This window comes from Gouania willdenowi, chromosome 6, assembly GCF_900634775.1.
Source record: "Gouania willdenowi chromosome 6, fGouWil2.1, whole genome shotgun sequence".
In the NCBI taxonomy this organism is placed as follows: Eukaryota; Metazoa; Chordata; class Actinopteri; order Blenniiformes; family Gobiesocidae; genus Gouania; species Gouania willdenowi.
Window position 1 is genome coordinate 35,853,212 of NC_041049.1, and position 18,594 is coordinate 35,871,805.

Below are 18,594 nucleotides of genomic sequence, written 5' to 3' on the forward strand. Positions count from 1 at the left end.
ATTTAAAGGAAATTAAAAAGTATAAATAATCTTTTGAAATAAAGAGTGAACCAGAATTGCTGCAGCAGCACACATTGCAACCTGTTAGATTAACCTGTTAGAAAGCATAAGTACAACGAAACCATATGTTAGAGTCAGTGACGTGCCGTGACCACTAGGGTTGGGTAGGCACGTTGCAAATCGAGACCACCAATGACAATTTCATGTGTTTCTGCTGTCAAGTGTTAATTCAATTCAAATCAATTTTATTTGTATAAAGCAATTTCCAGCAAAGTCATCTCAATCAATTATCAATTATCAAAATATAAAATTCATAATAAGAAAGAAAAAACCCAATAAGATCCACATGAACAAGCATTTAGCCATCTAACAAAATCAACATCATAAACACCATTAACGAAACATAAACAATTATTTAATATAGCCTCCATACTCTCCCAACAAGATATATCTCATGACACGACAGAACATCTGTTGTTTGTGTTGGAAACACAGAAACACAGAGAAAATGACAACTCAGAACAGCCTCAGCAAGGAACATCCACAAAGCCAATCCTTCCTTTTGTACCTTTCACTGTGAAAAGTATGAAACATGTTCTGATCTTACCTTTGCTGAAGCTCTGGTAACTCAGGTGTTGGTCTCCATCTTTCAAAAGCTGTTGTTTTTCCTCAAAACAACGTTTCTCTATCATCTCTAGCGCTGTCACTCGCCCACTAGTTAAAGAACGTAGCAGCAGCAGTCACGTGTTATCTATTCACTAATGTGTTGTGAACTTACGTATAGCATTTAGCATAGCGCAGTTACGTGCAAAGGCAGAGCTCTACGCTGCCTTTACACGTAAATTGATGTCACGTTGGGGACCTGACTGCGCATGCGCAAACACGTAAACTCACGCAATGAGAACGGAGGCAGAAGAGCGACGTGCCTTTGGGAGGGGGCGTGGCCTCCCTCTGCCTTACAGCGGAGCGAAAAAAAAAAAAAAAAGACTGCAGCTGTTCCAGGAAACAGCGCTGTTTAGTAATTTGGGCTATGAAACGCACAAAATGCGGACACTCAAACTTATAGGTACTGTAGGCTATCGGAAATCGAAAAATAAACAATTTATAATATAAAAAAAAAAAAATTATAATTAAATAATCAAAATATCAATTCACCCTTGTTAGGCACTGCCTACCTTGCCTACCCTGACGGCACGTCACTGGTTAGAGTGTTATGCTGAGACTAAATGTGCTGATGGTGCAAGAAGGCATACAACAGACAGGAACAGTAAGTGTCCCTGCTCTGCACTTTGATGACATAATGGCCTGGGCTAGACACAAAGTTCCCCTAAGCAGAGGCCTGCAGCGAGGATGTTAACTGTAAAGAATGAGTGGAAAAGAACACATATCAACAATCCCACTCTAATCATGATTTAATCATGATTTTATCATGATTAGATTTGGGTAATCTTGATTTTATCATGATTACCCAAAAGAAAACATAAGAAACTAAATTAAAATGAAAGAAATAAAAATAATGAAAGAGTAAATATAGTAAAGCAAAAAGGTTTAATCATGGAAAGAAATAAAAACCTTCCTGGAACAGTCCTCTCCCCATTAACTACAACAACAATCACCTAACCTAAAGACTGAACCACAATACTAGCAAAAAGCAAGCAATTAATCTTAAAAAAAGGAGGTACACACAGTTGAGGAGGTGGGGGAAAAGGCAGCAATCCCTGCATCTCTGGCAGCTGAGACATGGCTTCATCACGTTTACTGACTGCAGCATCGATGGTACGTAACCAAAGATTCCTGATAAGGGGAATACAACAACATCCACAAAATACAAACAAAGCAATCATACAAAAAATGGAGATCAAAAGTTGAGACGATGAGCCTATACCTTCCAAAAGTCCTATCGAGCCAATCAGTAATCGGATTATTAATGCCAACATCCTGCTTTAATTTGACTGACATGGCACGTAACCCATGTAAAGCACAATATATCTTACCATCAGGTGCAGTGTTGTTTGCTATGAACATACAACACAAGGTGCCAAACATGGCACAGACACCACCTTCTTTAGCTTTATCTTTATCAATGTATATAGGTGGTTTTGGAAGGTCATAAGCGTAGCGGAGGACAATTGTTCATGTACTCCTTCAGCAAATAGTCTCTGAGTTTGATAGTGCATGTAATTAATGCGGTCAACGTTCTTGATCGGAGTAGCAAAAAGTAGTAGGCTTTCAAATCTGCTGGCTATTTGATCTGCTAATTTATACTCATCCGGTAGCCCATGTGGTACTCGAATAGCGTCAATGTAGGTAGGATCTTCACTACCCGGGAGCCAGAAAGGATTGTCTTTGCCATCTCTGTAGCTTCTCTTACGTCTGTGTGATGTGGAACTCCCTGGTGCAATCTCCCAGTTTGTCTCCCAGAAAGAATCATCCACAGGCAGGATCTGTATGGGAGAGATAAGAGAGACAAGTGCACACCGACCAGCCCACCCTGTAGGTAGGAAGTCGAACAACTTTGTGTTGCTACAGTACCACCATACATCAGATCTAACCTTAGGCAACTTATTTCCTGCACCGGTGCCACATAAGAATAAATGCATTTATCATGTGGTAAGTTGCCAATAAAGTTTACCCGATTATTAATTACACATGTCAGATTTCCAGGAGCTTCAACAAAAAATGGAGGGGCACCTTTTAAATCAGTGAGGGGGTAGATTGTATCCCACACACTACAATCGTCAATAGGGTTATCAGAGGACATTAACTGACCCATACAGGAAGTCATAAATGCCACTGAGTGCTGTATGGTTGTATTAGATGCAATGGAAGGAGGAAAGATAAGTAGAGCTGGAGTGCTCTGACTGCATACGATACAATCTTTAGCTCGTTTACCAAGTGTAGCCTCAGTGTGTCTGTAAATATCTGTTCTTTTAAATTGGCTAACCACAAATTAGAAGCCGATTCTCCTGATCTAGTTCCTGATTGATCATCTAAAGACGGGGACAAATCATAAGTCTGTACTGAGAACTCAAAATCTGGGGTTTCAATAGCCGCTTCCTCATCCAGAAAATTCACTCTGAGCAGGCCAACAGTATCAGTACCACCCTGATGAACCCTAATACCCAAATAGAAGTAATTTTCTTCACCTGGTTCACAGTCATAACGGTGAGTCTTAGTTGTCTTATAAGGATTACTTCATTAAACCATAGAATCCTAGCAGCAAAGGATTTTTCCTCTGCTCTCTTTGATCTGTCCCTTACTGAAGGCAGTATGGGAGGCCACAGTATGTTGGCTAGGTAAGTGGTGCAACCAGTCAGTCGGTTTTTTGCATGATTTGGCCAGTTTTTCTTTTATCGTACGATTGAATCACTAAACCAGGCCCTGACTTTGTGGATGATTAGTAGCACCAATATGGTGAGTAATACCCAAGTTTGACTCAATGTTTCTTAAGGCTTCATTTTGGAAGTGTGTCCCATTATCAGATCTGATGATAAGGGGTACCCCATGTCTTAGTATTATGTCCTTTAGTAGCAAATCTATTACTGCCTTACGGGTCCACTCTTACCAATAGGTACCTGAAGCCATTTGTTTGACTATCAGACCCCATATCAGCGTAATCAATCACCCACTCTTGACACAGACCCAGAGGAGTTTGAAAAGCACCTAAGCCTGCTTTTAGAGCCTTTTTAGGGTTATGGTAAATGCAACTGTCACATGGTGATACAAAGTAGGTACATGTATCTTTCATAAGGATGCCACCAATGTTCTTCAATGATTTCAGTTAACCTATTAGCTGCCACATGTCCCTGTACCTTGTGTAATTTCTCACACAATGTTTTCAACAACCCAGCAGATAGAACAGGTCTGCCATCCATGATTCTCCATATTCCCTGCTCATCTTGTCTAGCACCTCTGTCTTTCCAAGCTGTTTTTTCAACTGGTGCTGCATTGTCTTGTTCCTCTTTTACGTCAATTCCACCCACTCTGAACTGAGCCTTTTCGCTGAGCCTAGTTTCATTTCCCTCTTGTGGTTGCTTAGTGTTTTCTGGGCTAGTCACCTCACTTGCACCCACTCTGAACTGGGCCCTTTCTGTGACCCTGGTTTCACTTTTTGCTTGTGGCTGCTTAGTGTTTTCTGGGCTAGTCCCCTCATCTGTCCCTGCTCTTTTGTTTTCTGTGTTTTGTGCTTTGGTGATGACCATTTTCTGCTGACTTTTATAGTTTGCTGCTTCTTTTGCTGCTGCATCAGCAGCATTATTGCCTCGTGTTACAAAGGAATCATTTTGATGAGCTTTACATTTCATTATTCCTGCCTGTTTAGGAAGAGACAATGCATTTGCCAAGCCTAAGACTTCAGTTAAATGACAAGGAGGGGTACCAGCAACAGTAGTAAAACCTTGTTGGTGCCAAACAGGTAGATCAACATGTACTGCACGATATCCATAAGCACTATTTGTGTAAATGTTAACAGTTTTGTTTTCAGCTATGTGGCAAGCTCTTTGCAAGGCATACATTTCCACTTTTTGTGCGGATGCTGGACTGGGAAGTATCTCAGCTTCCAATACTTAAGTTTGTTCGTGCTTCTTGTGCTTGAAAGCATTTAGCTCTTGCTTCAGCTAGTTTTTCTACCTGCACCAGTGCATTGTAGTCATATTCCCACAGTGTGAGTGATTTGTGATCTTTTTCTACTTTTTCCTGGCTTTCTAGAAGTCTTGCTTTCAGGCTTTGATTTACTTCTATCATATCAGGCAGGAACAGTAGCTGGTCACACCAGAAGCCAAACCACCTATTTTTCTCTTTCTGCTGTTTCCCAGTTAATTTGGTTTTCGCCCCCATCTCCTCAAGTTCTGTCTTCTTCTTATGGATAACCTCCCCGTAGTTAAACAATCCTTCCTCAGTCGGCATTTTTAGCTCAATGTTACTGCTAATTATCCCTACATCTTGAATGTAAGTGACATGTCTCATTCTTTTTGAAATGGCCTTCTGTTCTTTTGCTGGGTAGCGAGCGAGTGTCTTTTCAGACACTAAATGCAGGAATTTCCCTACATTATACGGTGCAGCAGATTTCCAAGCGTTCTTTATTTTTGGATCCATTTTTAACTAAATGCAGGTGTCTCAACTGTTTGTCCTGAATGTGGTCAATTGCCCAACTGCTCACTAGGAAGCTTCTACGGCGAACCTGTGTTCATGGCGCCTAGTGACTGGGACTTAACGCCACAGATACTGTCTGTTTAATCAATCAGTAACAGTTGAGATGCTAGCCTAACCTCCCACCAAATACCACAGAACCAGGTCCAGATTCCCCCGAGATACGTATGAATCACTACAGGCTTTTCCCGTTGTGTACGTAAGCAAGGAGAGTTACCAGTCTTGGACCTGGGAACCTCCCATGCAAAAACAATCCCACAAATATAATCAATTAGCAGCAGCACCTATAACATTCTATTGCTATACACACTATCATCGCAAGGCAAGCAATGGCGGGGAATATCATAAATGCAAGAAATATGGGCAACATATTAGATGGCTAGAATAAAGGAGGATCTAATCTGTCAAGATGAATCTACAATGTGTCTTGATTATATTGGACACCTGTATTTTGTACAGTAGACAATCAGGATAGTCAAATTAAGTATAATTACACACACGGCAAGGAATACGCCAACCTTAAGTAGGGGCATTATAGATTCCTATTTTACTAACACAAAAAGCCCAATTATTTTAAACACACATAAGACAATGACTAATTCATAGGAAACGTTTGAACATGAAACATAAAAACCGGTCAATTATTTACACCAAGGATATATTCTCTATTTAATACTAAGCTGCCGGAGACCCAGTAGACGAGGGTAGCTACAACTTTTACACAGGAGCCACACCGTTCACTAAGTAACGACAGCCACCCTCCTTAGGCCTGGTTCTATCATTAGCTCTTTTATTTATTTCTAATAAGATACCCAGGATTTTTCACAATAGACAAACATTAGAACTGTCATGCATTACAAGGACGTACTCATCGGAATTCCCTACCCCAGGCAGAAGACACTATAGTCCAATCCTCGGCATTCACTTTTTGGCTATTATCCTCGAGGCTTTTAACACAGAAACATATAAAAGAGTTGTCGGAATTTTTACCCCAGGCAAAAACACTATAGTCCGAACCCCGGTATTCTATTTACATCTATTGCTCCTCGAAGCTTTCGGTAGCCGTGCGCTTCCTGAGCGTCCTGCTAATCAGGTACCTCGAATTGTGCCCACGTAATTAAAGCCACCAGTAGCGTGCGCTTTCTTGGGCGTCTTTGCTAACCAACCGACCCCAAATTTAGCTGCCCACTTATTTATGGCTACCAACCCTTTATCATACAACACTTAACAAACATTTAACATAGAACGTGTCCAGAAAACCTATTTTATAGCTTCCAAGTTTTAGTTTTACTATTATATTTACTAATACATTGATAGGGATCTATTTTAGTTATGTTTAGATGGTGTTTGTATTGGCTCCAGACAGAAACTAAAACTATATAGGCAGGTTCTTTGATTTAACAGGTGTCCTGCTTACCTTATTTTGTTCGTGCGCGATTTTTCTGTCTGGGCCAAGTCCAAACCTCACCGATCGGCGGGGGTCCTCCAAGGGACTTCTTCCATTCCGCTCTCCAATCAGATCCCACCACTTGCCACCAAATTGTTAGATTTTTCGTATGTATCCAACGGGTTCTTTTGATCTGGAATCGGATTGAGAAACAGGAGAGATTATTGAAATTTGTAAAACAGGTTCAATAAAGATTTGATGGACACACAAGATACATGCACCAGTGAGGATTCTTCGACGCTTGTTACACGGCCGCTATTGTCGAATTCTCCCGAACTGAGAAATACACAGAAGTTTAAACCCCAGAAGGGCCGGATGTCCAGTCCTAAAAAGGAGATGTCACTTCTGTTCCTGCCTGTAGCCTGAGGATTTAGTTAGAAGTGTGTTTTAGTTAGAAGTGTGTTGAAATCTGCTGACTGTCTGTAGGTTTGTTATTTCTGGCTCAAAAAAAGAAAACCTATATGTACAGAGACAAAGCAGTGTTTTACGCTGGTTTCCAACGAGGTCTCAGGATACTGAGCAAATGATAGGAGATAATGTTGATGTTTATCGTAAATCAGCCACTGGTGTTATCGTTAAATCATGGCCAAACCATAAGTACAAAGAAACCATATGTCAGTGCTTTCAAACGATGGAATTCAAGTTTATTATGACCAGGAGTAAGCATAAAAGGTTAAAAAAGAACATTTATTTCTATGACTAAAAGTTAGGCTTTATTCAATGGTCAATATTAAAAGTAAACATTCAATTAAAACCTTACAGCCCCTGAGCCAGGACCAGAAACTGAAAAATAACAAGATTAAAACAGAACTAAGCAAGGATGGCTGGAGAGGAAGTAGCCCCACCCCAAACAAACCAAAAAGTGCTACCTCCAAAGACATATTAAATACCAAAAGCCCTCAGTGAAAAACAGAAATAAGGGCCAACTCCCATCTCCCAAGCACACCCAAGGGAAACCACTCTAAGACCTAAAAGACTCAGGGACTGTATAACTTTACTGGTGCAGAGCTAAAATAGGGTTTCCACAACTTACAAAAAGATACCAAATAACTCATATTTAACCAGAATGAAACCCTAAAAACAAATTCTAAATCAATCAATCAATCAATCTTTTATTTGTATAGCGCCAAATCATAACCAATGGTATCTCAAAACACTTTACATTAGAGCAGTCTTAAAGGTAGAGAGGGTGTCTGCCCCCCGAACCGTGGTTGGTAGATGGTTCCAGAGAAGTGGGGCCTGATAACTGAAAGCTCTTCCTCCTATACTACTTCTAGAGACAAATGGAACAACGAGTAGTCCAGCATTTTGAGAGCGTAGTGTTCTGGGGGGATTGTATGGCACTACAAGCTCCTTGAGATAGACTGGTGCCTGTCCATTTAGGGCTTTATAAGTGAGAAGAAGAATCTTGAATTCTATTCTATATTTTATGGGAAGCCAATGCAGAGAGGCTAATACAGGAGTAATGTGATCTCTTCTCCTAGTTTTAGTCAGTACACGTGCTGCAGCATTTTGAACCAGCTGAAGTGTCTTAAGCGACTTGCTCCGGCAGCCTGCTAAAAGAGAATTACAATAATCCAGTCTAGAGGTAACAAAAGCATGGACTAGTTTTTCGGCGTCGCTCTGAGACAGGATAAGTCTGATTTTAGCAATGTTACGGAGATGAAAGAAGGCAGTTCTTGAAGTTTGTTTTATGTGAGAGTTGAAGGATAAATCCTGATCAAATAGAACCCCAAGGTTTCTAACAGTTGTGCTTCATGCCAGAGTAATGCCATCTAGGGCAGTTAGGCTAGCGTAGGTTTCTCTAAGGTGTCGTGGGCCCAGTACAATGACCTCAGTCTTGTCTGAGTTAAGAAGAAGAAAATTTTGGACCATCCAGGCCCTAATGTCTTTTAGACAGGCCTCAAGTTTAGATAGCTGATTTGTCTCACCTGGCTTGAGTGATACATACAGTTGGGTATCATCAGCATAGCAGTTAAAGTTAACAGAGTATTTTCTCATAACATTACCAAGGGGGAGCATATAGATGCAGAAGAGGATTGGACCTAGCACAGAGCCCTGAGGAACCCCGTAGCTTACTTTAGTGTACACAGAAGACTTATTACTCACATGTACAAACTGGTACCTATCAGATAGGTAGGACTTAAACCAGTTTAGGGCAGTCCCTGTGATTCCAAATAATTCCTCTAATCTCTCTAGTAGAATGTAGTGATCTTTAGTGTCAAAAGCTGCACTAAGATCTAATAAAACCAGCACTGAGAGTCGTCCTTCATCTGAAGCCCAAAGTAGATCATTAGTTACTTTAACTAAAGCAGTCTCTGTGCTGTGTTGAGCTCTAAAACCTGACTGGAAGTCCTCGAACAGGCTGTTGTTTTGAAGGAAGTCACAGAGCTGAGCCACCACAACTTTCTCAAGAATCTTTGAAATAAAAGGAAGATTAGATATAGGCCTGTAGTTTGCTAAAGTGCTGGAATCAAGAGTAGGTTTTTTGAGAAGGGGTTTGATTACAGCTACTTTAAAGAACTGTGGCACGTAGCCTATTGATAGGGATATATTTATTGTCTCCAACAAAGATGGGCAGACCAGGGGAACAACTTCTTTAAACAGCTTAGTTGGGATCGGATCTGAAAGGCAGGTCGATGGTTTGGAGGATGAAATAATAGAGTTAAGTTCATGAAGTCCTATATGTGTGAAACAGTTTAGGTTAGGCCTATTTACATTTAATGGTACAGCAGGCCCAGGTGAAGGCAGGGAGTGGCTAATTTTATCTCTAATCTTAAGAATTTTATCGTTGAAAAATGTCAAAAAGTCCTCACAGCTGAGGGCTAAAGGAATCATGGGCTCAATAGAGCTCTGACTTTGTGTTAGCCTGGCTACAGTGCTGAAAAGGTAACTCGGATTATTTTTATTTTCTTCAATTAGTGAGGAATAGTATGTAGATCGACTATGTCGTAAGGCTGTCATGTATTTACTACTTCTTGCCAGAGTATTCGTGACTCCTCTGTTTTATTGGAGCGCCACATTCTCTCTAATTTACGGGTTGTTTGTTTGAGTGTGTGAGTTTCAGAGCTAAACCACGGAGCTTTCCTCTGACGTTAATAGTTTTTTCCCTCAATGGGGCAATTGAGTCCAAGGTGGATTTTAGTAGACTAGCAGAGCTATCGACAAGCAGATCCAGTTGAGAGGGGTTATAATTAATATCATAGTTATTTATTGGATGGTGCACTGAGTTTAAGGAAGCAGGAATGGCCTTTTTTTAAATTTAGCCACAGCACTATTGGACAGATTTCTACTCGTAACTATTTTATTGCACAGTGCGAGATCCTCTAGGATAATGTTAAAAGATATTAAAAGGTGATCTGATAGCAGAGGATTTTCAGGGTAGACTTTTAGTTCATTAATATCAAGGCCATATGTTAGAACAAGATCAAGAGTATGATTTAAATGATGAGTAGCTTCATTAAAAGATGGAAAAAAGCCAACTGAGTCTATTAGGGACATAAAGGCTGAGCTCAGGCTATCACTATCTTTGTCAACATGGAAATAAAAATCTACTATCAGTATTTTATTAGAACTGAGGACTAAGTTTGATATAAACTCAGAGAATTCTGATAGAAATTCAGAATAAGGGCCTGGAGGACGGTAAATTATCACAAATAAGACTGGCTGGCAGGTTTTGATTCGGTATATGATAAATTTAGAACCAGGCTTTCAAAGGAAGTGTAATTGGTCTTTGGTTTAGGATAGATTAGGAGAGAGGAATGATAAATAGCTGCTACACCACCTCCACGGCCTATGTCTCGTGGCATATGAGTATTTAAATGACTGGGAGGAGTGGCTTCATTTAAACTAACATATTCATCTTGATACAGCCATGTTTCAGTTAAACAGAATAAATCAAAGTTATTTTCTGAGATAAGGTCATTTACTAGTAGAGATTTGGATCTCAGTGATCTAATATTTAATAGAGCACATCTCATGGTTTTATGTTTTGGTGTTTCTATATTTCAGATTTTAATTTTTTTCATATTTTTATAATTGATAGCTCTTTTATTTGATTTTATTTTAAAATCATTGTGAAATTTGGGTCGGGGGACAGACACCGTCTCCATAAAATAATATTCATCACCATCACAACAGTTGTCATGGCGATGAACACAGCTATCATAATAGCAATGGGAGGGAGACTGTCCTAAGGCAAGCGCAGAGGGGCGTGGAGGACTCCACCTCTGTAACATGGTCTCATTCATGAGATGTCATAACAGTGACTGTGCCATGTTTTCTGATAGTAGAGATGCTCCCTCCAAAGTAGGGTGGATTCCATCTCTTCCTATCAGGTTCGGTTTTCCCAAGAAGGATCTCCAATTATCAATGAAGCCCACCTCGTTTTCTGGACACCACCTCGATAGCCAGCGGTTAAATGATGACATGCGGCTATACATGTCATCACTGGTCAGATTTGGTAAGGGACCAGAGAAAATTACGGAGTCCGACATTGTTTTAGCGTAAGCACAAACTGATTCAATGTTTACTTTGGTTGCTTCCGACTGACGACGTCGGGAGTCATTAGTGCCGACATGGAGGACTATCCTATCAAACTTACGGTTACTCTTTGCCAGCAACTTTAGATTTGATTTTATGTTGCCCGCTCTGGCCCCTGGGATGCACCTCACGATGCCCGCTGACTTCGCTAGGTTCACATTTCTCACTATGGAGTCGCCAATTATCAGAGTTTGTTCCCCGGTGAGTGTGTTGTCCTCACGGAGGGGGGAGAACCTGTTTGAGACGTGAACATGGTGGTGTCCCGAGCGGCGTTTTGACCTTCGACTATGCTTACCACGGACAGTAACCCAGTCATTGCTGGCCGGGGGGAAGCTAAGCTAGAGCTAGCGCTAGCACGGTCCACACCGGCTAGGTCCTGCTTGCTAGCTTCAGGTTTGGTATCAGGGGTGCGGAATCGCTTCTCCAGATGGTTGATCCTCGCCTCCATATCTTTTTTTTTTTTTTCTTTTTTTCTTTTTTTTTTTCTTTTTTTTTTTTTTTTTTTCTTGTTTGCACATTCTGTTGAAGGTTAACACTACAAGAAGTGCAATCTTTTAACAGCAATGCATATTTTGTTATTGCAATTAAATAAATTTATTTATTTCATTGCATAATTGTGACCATCACCAGCTCTCCCTAGGGAAGGGTAAGAAATACTTTATTAAAGGGAGGGTGTAAAAAAGAGAGGGCGGTGTTACACCAAGGTGAGGGGTTGGAGAGGGGTGGGGAAGTTAACAGGGAAGAGGGATACAAGATAGGAAATGGAATGGGTGGGGAGTAGTCGATAGGTTTCAAGTGATGCGATGTGAAATTGTGGTTGTGTATATTGTGCTTATTGTTGAGTTATCAAGCCAGTTTGGTGACCAGTGTGCGGCTTAGGAATAATGGTGGTGGCTGTGAACAGAGGAAGAAGTGAGTGGAAATTCCAAAAAACAGGTATTTGGGAACAACGTGTCTGTGGTTGAGCCCAGTATGAGTGTTATCCCACAGCCCAAAGCCAGTGCATCCATGACAAATGTATTTCCAAGAACCGCCACTGCAAAACCCACGAGCCGCCCCCGGGCCCGAAGAAGCAGCCAGGCCAGCAGCAAGAGCAGGCAATCCGGGGGCCCCCGGCGACCACCCCACGGCCAAGCAGCCCCCCGAACGCCCCCAAGATCCCAAGCCGAGAGGCAACCATCGCCCCCCCCATACACACCCGACAAAGCCCCAAGGAGCCAAGGACCCAGCACACCACGCCACCGACCCAACCCCCATTCCCCAGAACCCCCACCCCATCTCCCCCCCACCCCCCCCCACACCCCCGCGCCCAACCCCCCGAGGGGAGGGCCCAGAGAGCCCCCCGCCCGAGACCCCAGCGGAGGAGCCGAAGCCCACGCCCAGCAGACGACCAGAGCCACGCCGAACGGGCAGCCGGCGGGCACCCGCCGCCGAGCCCAGAGCCAGCAGGGACCCGACCCCAGGCCAGAGGGACCCGGAATGGACGCAGCACCAGGAGCAGCCCGCCCAGGGAGGACGACCACACCCCAAGCCACATAAGGCACCAGGGGGCCGCCGGGAGTCTCCCCGCCGGCCCCCAGGCACCCCAACCTAGCCCCCCATGGCGCCCCAAATCAGCTATTGTTGATGGGCTTCAGTTTTTTTTTTTTAAAGCCAGGGCCCCCTCCAAGGGCCAAGCCAGACCGCCTTGCCGGGATGTGGCCCCCTATGCATCCCCGACACCCTGCCTCACGGGGCACTGCCTAAGCAGGGGCCGTACCAGTAGGTATGCAAGGGCGCGGCACGCGGCACCCGCCCCGAAAGACCCCCGCCAGGACCGGCCCGGCCAGCCAGCCAATCATCCCGGGCCCCAGGAGCACCCCCCGGGACCAGGACCCCCCAAAGGCAAGCCCCCCGGGACGCACCCCCCACCCCCGCCCAGGACCCGGCCACAGCCCAGCAGGACCGCACAGCCCCGGACAGCCCAAGGCCAGCAGCCCAGGGCCCGCTGCCCCCCGGGCAGCGCCAGCCGCGGAGCAGCGCCCCCCACCGGCCCGCGAGCAACCGGCGAACCCCACCGCGGGGACGGAGGCACCCCAATGGCACACATCAAGTGCGGAACCGCAGCCCCGAGCCAAAGATGCCCCGGACCCACCCACCAGTCCGCAGATGGCAGGACAGACCCACCAGGCGGCCGACAGCAACCTCCACCACCGGAACAGCTAGCGCCGCCCCCCAGTAAACAGCATCGCGCCGAGGCACCAAGCAACCCCGCCCCAACCCCGGTGAGGACACCAGCACACCCACCCCCCAAACCGGCGAGGCAGGCCGCCCCGGGCCCGCACACTGCGGGGCCCGCCCCCAAGGCCACCAGCCGACGAAACAAGCACCAAGCCACACCCAAGGGGAGGAAGCGCCCCCGTGCCCCACCAGGCCGACACCGCCCGGAAAGACCCCGCAAGGAGAGACCCCAGCAAAACCCCCCCGAGACCCACCGCCACGCCCGACCACACCATCCTGATGTATTTTTACTCTATGCAGTGGCCCAGCCACCAACGTACACCAACAGTACGCCTCCATATCTAACAGTACGCTACACTTTATGCAACTACCATTGTCCCTAAAGGAGGACGAGGAGTAACTAAACATCTGACACACCGGGCAGGAGAGCGGAGGAGAGGAGAGAGAAGCCATAGGTGCTAAATTTAAGCTAAGCTAAGCTAAGGACAAAAAGGAAGTTTAAAGGAGATTACACTGCCTCTAAGAGGCGAGGTTGCTTTTTACTTAACCTTCGTACGTTTAACTGTACGGTAAAAAATTAAAACAAGTGTTTTCAAGGCTAGAATATCAAAGACGACAAGTTTGATTAGCATTAGCAGAACACAGTAGTAGAACGCTGCAAGCAGCGGTAGAGTGTAAACATGAAATGATCGACACGTCACCACGTCACGTCCGGGACATGCGAGACAATTCCTGGGGAATGCTTCTCTCTCCGGGACACCATCCTTGACTCGCTGAACATGCGTCATACTGTCTTGCCAGGGTCTACCTGGTTTGATACATGCTTGGTAACCGAATATCGTTCTAAACAAATTTCTCAGTCTACGATATTAATATTGTACGTTCCCTTAGAGTGAGGGTTGTCAGAGGCTGCTCTTGTCAACGTATAGAATTGCTCTCGAATTCCAATTAGGTAGAAATCCGGTGGAAGCGGATTTGAGGGAGGTCCCGTTTAGATGGTAAATGGTAAATGGACTTGATTTTATATAGCGCTTTATCACCACACTGAAGCAGTCTCAAAGCGCTTTACATATCAGCTCATTCTCACATTCACACACCAGTGGGACAGGACTGCCATGCAAGGCGCTAGTCGACCACTGGGAGCAACTTAGGGTTCAGTGTCTTGCTCAAGGATACTTCGACACATAGTCAGGTACTGGGATCGAACCTCAAACCTCTCGATCAGAAGACAACCCACTACCACCTGAGCCACGGTCGCCGTGGATGCAGCAAACCCCCTAGGCTCTTAGGTGGTGGTTTACTTTCTGGTTGAGTAGTGTTTGTGTTTGTGTTTGTTTCCGGACAGTGTTCCGAAGACTCCTGGTCTTTAGCTATTTAGTCTAAAAGTACGGTTGAGTAGGGCTCCTAGATGGTAATTTACTTTCTAGTTGAGTAGTGTTTGTGCTTGTTTCCAGATGGTGTTCCGAAGACTCCCAGTCTTTGGCTATTTAGTCTAAAAGTACGGTTGAGTAGGGCTCCTAGATGGTAATTTACTTTCTGGTTGAGGTCTGTGTTTGTTTGTCACTCCTATATTGCATTTCATTTTGTGGTTGAGTAGTGAGTTCCGGACAGCATTCCGAGGGCTCCTGTTTCATACGGTTGAAGCGGGCTCCTGGACTGTTATTTTACGGACTGGTGGAAGCATAGTTTTTATTTTCGGACAGCGTTCCGAGGGCTCCCGTTCTATACGGTTGAAGCGGGCAAATGGATTGTTATTCTATGGTCTGGTGGTAGCAGTGTTTGTGTTGTATCTCTATGTGATATGGACAGGGATCCGATTCACTGGCCAGTGAAAAGCAATTGATCAACGCAAAAAGGTTGCCAAGCATGGGGGGCAATAAGAGCTCATTGACCCTGAGAGAGGAGGTGGACTGGCTATCACCGCTGGTGGGTTAGATTAGGCCTGGACTCTACTTAGACACTGCGCAACGAACCTTGTGAATGCATGGATGTGAAAATTGAGGCATGAACATGTGTGGTGCATGAATGACTGAGTGATGACACGTTACGTATGCCTGAGAGAACCGCGTTGTGAGTGCAAATGTGCCGTGGACGTGTCATTGAGTGATTGACCATGAATGACTGTTTGACTCCACATGTTCCTCTGTTTCACCTTCCTTTCCTCCTGGGTTTCAAGGCACTAGATCTTCTCCCTGTTTTTGCCAATTATGTAGTGGGGTGCTCAAATTTCACTGTTGCTTGTTAATGGAATTATGATTTTTGGCTTTGGGCCTTCTAAATGGTTTACAAGGTTTTAAAGGTTATTTTTCTGGGTGTTTAAAAGCACGAAATTACGTTTATATATATATATATATATATATATATATATATATATATATATATATATATATATATATATATATATACATATATATATATATATATATATATGTCATGTCATGTTCTGTTGGTTAGTTAAGTTATTCTGTGTCTTTGTTTATTTTGAGTCTTGTCATGTGTTTAACTCTTGTCTATGTTTCAGGTGTTCCTGCTTGTGGCTCCACCCCCCAGTGATGTCTGTGTGCTTGGTTGGTGATTGATTAGCTCCCTCATGTTTTCACCCAGGTGTGGCCCATTCTTAATCAGGCCTCCTCCACTATTTAACTGAGTGCTTGGTCACAGTGTGGTTGCTGGTTCGTTGATGTTGTCAGGTTCGTTGTCTCCCTCTTCATGTGCAGTTGTGTCTGGTCTTGCTCCCTGTTCCTGCTCCCCTGTTTTGGATTTGAGTTTGGATTTTGGAATTTGCTTTTGAGGAATAAACATGGACTGGTTCCAAGAACGTTATGCCTCTATCCTGCCTCCATCTCTCCTTGCATTTGGGTCCACACCCACACCGGACCATGACAAAACGAACCAGCCCACCGTGGACCCTGCGGAGAGGATCTTTGCAGAGCGGATTTTTTATTTTCAGAGCCTCTTACGGGAGGCCGAGGCGGGCAGGATTTCTTTGGAGGAGGATCCTGTCAGAGAGAGGTACTTGGGAACTCGACTGGCTTTTGGAGGACCCCGGAGCCTACAACAAGGTAGAGGTCGGTCTAAAAGGAAGGGTCAGCCCCGCCAGTCTCCAAGCTCCCAGGCTAGCGTTCCTGTGTCTCCTAGCTCCCAGGCTAGCGTTCCTGTGTCTCCTAGCTCCCAGGCTAGCGTTCCAGAGTCTCCTAGCTCCCAGGCTAGCGTTCCAGAGTCTCCTAGATCCCAGGCTAGCGTTCCAGAGTCTCCTAGCTCCCAGGCTAGCGTTCCAGAGTCTCCTAGCTCCCAGGCTTGTGTTCCAGAGTCTCCCCACACCCGGCCGCCGCCTGCCCTGCCGCCAGTCCCGGCTCCCCGCACCCGGCCGCCGCCTGCCCTGCCGCCAGTCCCGGCTCCCCCTACCCGGCCGCCACCAACGTCGCCGCCAGTGCCGGCTCCCCGCACCAGGCCACCAACTCCCAGCTTTCCTGGGCCCTCTTCGCCCGGCCCGCCGGAGGTCTTCCCGCCTGTCCCGTCTGAGCCCGGCCCGGCGGAGGTCTTCCCGCCTGTCCCGTCTGAGCCCGGCCCGCCGGAGGTCTTCCCCCCTGTCCCGTCTGAGCCCGGCCCGCCGGAGGTCTTCCCCCCTGTCCCGTTTGAGCCCGGCCCGCCGGAGGTCTTCCCGTCTGCCTCGTCTGACCCCTCTTTGCCCGGCCCGCCGGAGGTCTTCCCGTCTGCCTCGCCGGCTCCGCCTCATGGGAGGCCGCCGGACTCCTGGTCCCCTGCTTCGCCGGCTCCGCTTCATGGGAGGCCGCCGGACTCCTGGTCCCCTGCTTCGCCGGCTCCGCCTCATGGGAGGCCGCCGGACTCCTGGTCCCCTGCTTTGCCGGCTCCGCCTCATGGGAGGCCGCCAGAGCCCTGGTCTCCAGCTTCACCTGCCCTGCCTCATGGGAGGCTGCCTTAACTTGGTTTCGACCCTCCTCCGGGCCCCCGTCCACCCATCCTGGTTTGGTGTTTGGGTGGTTAGATTTTTTGTTTTGGGAGCGTTTGGAACCCGCTCCTTAAAGGGGGGGTTATGTTAGGTTCTGTTGGTTAGTTTAGTTATTCTGTGTCTTTGTTTATTTTGAGTCTAGTCATGTGTTTAACTCTTGTCTATGTTTCAGGTGTTCCTGCTTGTGGCTCCACCCCCCAGTGATGTCTGTGTGCTTGGTTGGTGATTGATTAGCTCCCTCATGTTTTCACCCAGGTGTGGCCCATTCGTAATCAGGCCTCCTCCACTATTTAACTGAGTGCTTGGTCACAGTGTGGTTGCTGGTTCGTTGATGTTGTCAGGTTCGTTGTCTCCCTCTTCGTGTGCAGTTGTGTCTGGTCTTGCTCCCTGTTCCTGCTCCCCTGTTTTGGATTTGAGTTTGGATTTTGGAATTTGCTTTTAAGGAATAAACATGGACTGGTTTCAAGAACGTTATGCCTCTATCCTGCCTCAATCTCTCCTTGCATTTGGGTCCACACCCACACTGGACCGTGACAATATATATTTATATATATATATATATATATATATATATATACTTGCTTTGACCTTGACCAACCTTACTGTTCATATTCAGTGTCCATGTTTTTGTTGTTGTATGTGTATACTCGTTGTTGTGTACACTTGTCTTCGTCTTCGTTGTTGTTGTTGTGTTTTTTTTTTCCAATATACAGGACGCTGGTTGTATATTCAAAGGCGACCAATCAAATCCAACAAAAGTAAAGAGATATTTTAAATGATTCATCAAAGTCTTATTGTTTCCTCTCTTTCTGTTTCTGAACAAAAAAATGCCACCGCCTTTTCGACTCCGATCCTTCAGCCGTCATGCCTGGTCACTGCTTCTTTTGATGAAGGATGAGAATTAAAGGGAAGTATTGTCCATAACTATAACTGAGAAGCAAAGGGGAAATAGATTGAAATAGACACGTGACAATATGACATATTGAGGATGTTCTAACATAATATCTATTACAGAGACCTCAGAGACTTCCAATCCAACTGCAAAAGTGGGGACAGACCTTAAAATTTCCAAAAGGAGCGTACAGTTTACCCTGGCTTTGACCTTTATGGCTGAGGAGGAGGAGGTCGAGGAGGCTGGAGGGTACAAAAGCAGGTGGGCACAAGAGAGAGGAAAACGGAGACACATCCAAAATGATCAGATAAGTGATTTTAACATACTTAGAGAAGAACATACCTCCCGTTTAGGAATGGGATACTCAGAGTTTCC